Source organism: Siniperca chuatsi, linkage group LG16, assembly GCF_020085105.1.
Source record: "Siniperca chuatsi isolate FFG_IHB_CAS linkage group LG16, ASM2008510v1, whole genome shotgun sequence".
NCBI lineage: Eukaryota > Metazoa > Chordata > Actinopteri > Centrarchiformes > Sinipercidae > Siniperca > Siniperca chuatsi.
In genome coordinates, this window is record NC_058057.1 from 2,811,336 (window position 1) to 2,817,335 (window position 6,000).

Sequence of the window (6,000 nt, forward strand, 5' to 3'; positions counted from 1 at the left end):
CGCACACGAGGAAGAGCCACTGAGGAAAGGACACCCCCGGCCAGCAGGTGATCTCCAGCCTGAGGAGTAGCTGTCTCTCCCTCCCACCTGCTGGTTACCAACTCAGCCCCTCCAGCAGCGACATGTCATGCCACCACCTCCTCCCCACCTTCGTCAGCGACTGGTGCACCTCCACTAACAGCAACAGCTGGAAGTGACACAGCCCCTCTACCCCATAAGGCTGTGCCCGACTCAGCGCCACCAGAGGGCTCCTGATAGCCTGCAGTAAAACTGCCACGTTATAGTGGGGAAGAGCCTGCAGAGACTTACCTCATTCAAGTACAGTTAGCCTAGACAGCCTGAGAAACAGTGGTGCATGTTGCCCTCTCCCTGGAGGGAAAAGTGCTGCAGATCCTCACAGATCTCCAATCAGATGAGTGATGCAGCTGGCCAGCCTTCGAGAGGGCTATACAACACTGATTTGGCCAATATGTCTACGCTGATGTCAGGGATCATTTTGCCAACCACCGAAAAGGAGAGGGTGAGAGCTTGAGTGCCTCGTCTCTACATGTGGCTCTGGTACCCCACTTTTTACGCAGAAACGAAGGAAGTGCTTGCTCTCCAGGCCTTCATCAGTGGACTCCGAACAGAACGTCTACATGAACCCATCCGCCTACATCCCCCAAAAACACTGACAAGTGTTTGTCTGACTGAACGACCACACACTACGAAGCATTGGGTGAACCAGGTGGACTGTGAGGGGACGGATGATAAGCAAATGACACACCTACATCTGCTCAATGGCCACGGCGGAAAAACAGGAGGTCGTCCATGGGGGACTGTTACAGGTGTGGTTGCTCAGGACACATCGCCCGCTATTTCCCAGCTCCAACATCACATTGCCAGGCACTGCAGTCACAATTAAACTAGAGCAGGGTGGCACAATGGGGGAACTGCCACCCACAAACACCTTGTCCTCCCTCACCACCCCAACACTACGGCTTGGCTGATTAGGCTGAGTACATGGACTGTACCTGAACTGCACCCTTGACAGGATGGTGTGCAGGGCGCTGGCTGGACACAGGGTTCAACATTTCCCTGGTTTGGCCTGGGACCCTGCCTGGCACTGTGGGACCTACGCCCTGGGGCTGGGGGGGGAGGTGTCACAAGTTACAAAGGTGCTATTGTTCTTTGTTTACCCTTTGAAAAAGGTTTTGTCTGACAGTATTCGAAGGGAAACTGCCTCTCTAAGGTCTTTTGGGGGAACAGCTGTAAATGTGGACAACCCTCAGTGCTCTATGGGCTTCTATAGTATGTTGCTTGGTCAGGCTGTTTTCACAAAGGGGCCCTCTGCTTGTCAGGTATAAAAAGGAAGGCTTCCAACAGATAGACAAGCAGTTCAGCTCCAAGAGCAGCACCACCAGCAGCAGCATCGCCTCTACTGACAACACCTGGCAAAGATGACCTCCAGCGGCATGAACATGATGGGCAAGATCATCTTCTACGAGGACAGGAACTTCCAGGGCCGCTCCTACGAGTGCATGAGCGACTGCCCGACATGTCCTCCTACCTGAACCGCTGCCACTCCTGCAGGGTGGAGAGGGGCTGCTTCATGGTCTCACGACCGCACCAACTTCATGGGAAACCAGTACTTCATGAGGAGGGGCGAGTACGCCGACTACATGAGCATGATGGGCATGAGCGACTGCATCAGGTCCTGCCGCATGATCCCCATGCACAGAGGGTCCTACAGGATGAGGATCTACGAGAGGGAGAACTTCCAGGGACAGATGTACGAGCTGATGGAGGACTGCGAGAATATCATGGACCGCTACAGCATGTCCAACTTCATGTCCTGCAACGTGATGGAGGGCCACTGGCTGATGTACGAGCAGCCCCACTTCAGAGGAAGGATGGTGTACATGAGGCCCGGAGAGTACAGAAACTTCATGAGCATGGGCTGGAGCGGCATGAGGTTCATGAGCATGAGGCGCATCATGGATTCCTGCTACTAGATGATGACTCATGATACTGCAACAATTAGTTTCTAAACAAAGTCTAGACAATTTGTTACTAAGCAACTTATCTGCAGCAATATACACTGTGTTGACTGCAGCAAATGGATGACAGATTGACAACCACTGAAATGCACATAGATACATCTGTGAGGTCTGGCTGATGAAGAGAATAAATAACAGCCAAAATAAAGAAACACTAATAAAATAATTTTGGAGTTAATTCTTTCCTTTGTTCTTCTTTTTCTTCTAACTATTCTTTCACCTTCCTACAATTTCTAGAGGTACTTCATCAACATTCCTACTTACTTTCCAATACCCTTGGCCCACTGATGTAGGCAAATTAAAATAAGTTTGTCATAAAAATTGTTTATCTAAGGTTGGTACCATAATGGTACCATGGTACCAACCAATATGCTTCGGTTTTATGAAGTATTGAAAAATGGACTGTCATTCGATATCCCACGAATCGATACTTATGCAGGTAAGCTTGTCAGCATAGGGATGCACCCCGAAAACAGATTCTGAATGTGGATTGTTTCTACATTTATAAAAACCTGCATTTTAAAATCAGTGCTGTCAGACACAAGGGAGTGAAATTATCTTAACAGGAAATAAGGGTTTAGGGTTTAATTTTTGGCTCTTTCTTTCTGTCATTCCATATTCCACAGATCAATGCCCCCCCAAAACTGCTTCTGAATGTGGATTGATACTACATTTGTAAAAACCTGTATTTTAAGGTCAGTTCTGAGGACACCAGGGTGTGAGATTAGCTTAACAGGAAAAACATTTTTGGTGATACGTGCAGGCTTGCCTATTTCTTTTTTCTGTCCTGTACCCAGCACTCTGTCTGTGTATTAGGGCAGGACTGGGATCTCCTGCTTTTTTCTGCTAAATGTGTGTATAGGGTTGCCAACTTCCACTAGTAGAAATACAGAATGGCACAGATGGATATTAGCGGGGTTGTTTTATTTAAGCGTGTTTTGTTCAGTAGCTAATAGTAACTTGTGTTTAATTGCGTGACGGACAGATTAAACCTGACTAATCCCAGTTTAAAAAGCACTAAAATCACTTGCTCCAAGCCCCAAACAAAAAGCCACATTAGTCAGCAATGCAGTGACAGTTCATTCAAAGCTTAATACTTGAAAGTTTGCACTTTCACCATATGTTCAAATTGAAGCTCAGAGAAAAGGACTTTTGCTGTTTAATCAGAATTACTGGACAAACACTGGATATTTTGGATTGTTGACAACACTAAATATGTGGCTTCATAGAGTATAAGTGACACAATTGGTGAATATCATCTTTATATGTAGGTCTCTACCTATAGGAGATCATTTAAACCCTTAAAGAAAGCTTGCATTGACATAATTACTGATCATTTTGAATCATATTTCAGAAATCTGTTTGAGGGGCATGCAGGAGGTTGAAACAGACGATAAGTGAAAAACAACACAGTCTGCTTTTTTTATGTAGTGAATTTCATCCACAGATAACTCAATGGGTTTTAGCCATGCTTTGGCCTGGTTTTTAGGCTGAAGAGAGGGATTAAAGGGATTGGTTTTGTCCTTGTCCTTTTATTGGTTTTAGTTTTGGAACATCCAAAACCATTAAGAAAAATGGAATGATTCTGTGTGTGTGTGTGTATATATATATATATATATATATATATATATATATATATATATATGGTAGGGCTGTCAAATGTAGCGCATTAATTTAGATTCATTTTAAATATAACATGTTGAAAAACGTAAATTAACACAATTTAATGATCTGTTATGGCTACAATTTAGGCTACGTGATGGGCTTGATGTGATGTTCAATGAAAAAAGCATTTATTTGGAAAAATGTCTTTAGATTTAGAAATAAAACTGTTTATTGATTTCTAATGCCACCTTTAGATATTTCTATTAAATGCTTTACTCATGTGCCACAATAATGTAATGTTTTGAGTTAAAATATCTTCATTTTTGTGCTTTTCCAAACAAATATTGATATATGTGATTGTTTACTATTAAATCAGCATATATATTTCTGCCACCCCTTAAAGTCCCCATGCCACGCCATGAATTTCTGTACTGTAACCAAACTCTTCATATTATGCTTACTAAAGTTTAGCAACGTTTAACCGTTTAAAACTCATCTTTGTGCTACTGATAATCAGGCTGATATTGTACAGTCAGCCAGGCGCTGACTGTACTTACTAACATCGAAATACAACAGGGCACAGCCAGTGGTGATTTCCGTTCAGTTTTATAAGTCACAGTAACATGTTTTAGTACAAGATCAAATCTTTTCTGGCAAGTGCAAATTAAGGCCAAGATGTCACTCTTAAAAGATGTATAATCCTTGTAATGCCCCGGGATGTGCAAGGTCTCATAGCAGGTGGAGGCCGTGGGGTATCTGCCCTTAACTATCTCTACAAAGACTTGCTGGTAGAATCTCCCATCCAAATTTGACCAGACTGGTCAGTTCAGTTGGCGTTGCTATGGAAAAAATTAAAGTGGATTAAATAAATGGCTACAAAACATCAAATGGTTTCTTCCAGGGTTTACTAATTATGAGCATTGTGTGAGCTAAATATGAGCATTCAAGGGCACTTTTGGTCCAAGCTCTGTTAATTTCTGACCCGGCCTCTGTCATGCTGCTGCCACACTTTCTCTTTCCTCCCGTCGGCTTTAGAGAATAGTGAAAATTGTTGAGATAAATTTTATTTTGACGGAGCATTTCTATTTTAACCAGCACAGCTTTTCTAGCCTTTACGGCACTGGTTTAGCGCCCCGCGAGAGTGAGGTACACACACAGGGAGCGTAAGGTTGAGACGAGTCAGAGAAATAATATCACATTGCGTGCTCTAAAAAAGTAGACAGCAGAAACAGAGCTTTTAATCAAGAATGGACAGACTCTCAGACTCTTACATGTTCAATCTTCCCACAGGCAGTTCAAAACCATATGTCTCATATGTTTTGAGATTGTGGCGATTATTAAAAGCGCCAATGTGAAGCGTCACTATGAGACAAAGCACAGAGCATCTTTTGAGCAGGTTAACAAAGGGGGTGGATTTTGGTCCCTTTCCTAAAAAGGGGGATGGCATCCCTCCCTTGTCCCCCTCATAAATCGCCTACTATGTCTATCATTACTTACTGTAAGTAACAGGTGGAATCTTGCCTGTAAAAATCAAAAATCAAAAAAAAAAAAAAATCAACAGCATGCCAAAATATGTTTACATATTATACATATGCATTTAAAATAGCAAACTTGTCCTTTAAGTCTTTACTTGGTCATTTCCATTTGAAGTGATGGTCTTCCTAGCTGAAGGGCTGAACCATAGACTTTATATAAAGATGGACAACATGACAGCTCCCCAAAAGTGAAGCCAAAACATCTTGATCACCCCTGGTGGCTGGCTGCAGTACAGGACATAAATCCCGTTTCCGGGATTTTTTGGCTTCATTTTTGTACAGTGGGAGGAAGAGAAGATGGGTCGTCCCTCTATATACAGTCTATGGGCTCAAATGTCATTGTGACCTCCCTGACTCTGTTCTCTGCAGGATTGTATCCAAGAATATTCATTAACCATCAATAAGTCTACAATTGACAATTAAACATAAGCCATATATAAATGAATTGAAGTATAATACTAAACCCTATATCTTGATTTGTGACATCACCACTGGCTGCGCCCCACTATCTTTAAGACGATGCGTGAAGTGCCATCGTTTGGGTTTGTTGCCACAGCTGACCTCCTTCCTGTAAGTTCAAGCATTGGTGTCACATGACCAATGGAGAATAACTTTGATTGGCTGGATGTTGGTTCAATTTTAGACAGAATCGATTGCTTATCCTTGGTATCCTGGATATTTAATCTTTTTTTTTACTCTAATTTTGGGATCTGAACATGGCCTATTAAATTTGAGCACCTTGAAAATTTGTTATTTGATTTTTTTAAAACTTTTTGATTCTGAATTTGTGAACATTGAAAAATAAAATGAGTTATTGAAAA

The 6,000-nt window shown here is 42.6% G+C and overlaps 1 pseudogene; it reads left to right on the forward strand.

Annotated features, from left to right (window-relative positions):
* The first annotated feature begins 1,365 nt into the window (after nt 1–1,365).
* Nucleotides 1,366–2,217, forward strand: LOC122862915 (annotated as a pseudogene).
* The last annotated feature ends 3,783 nt before the right edge of the window (nt 2,218–6,000 follow it).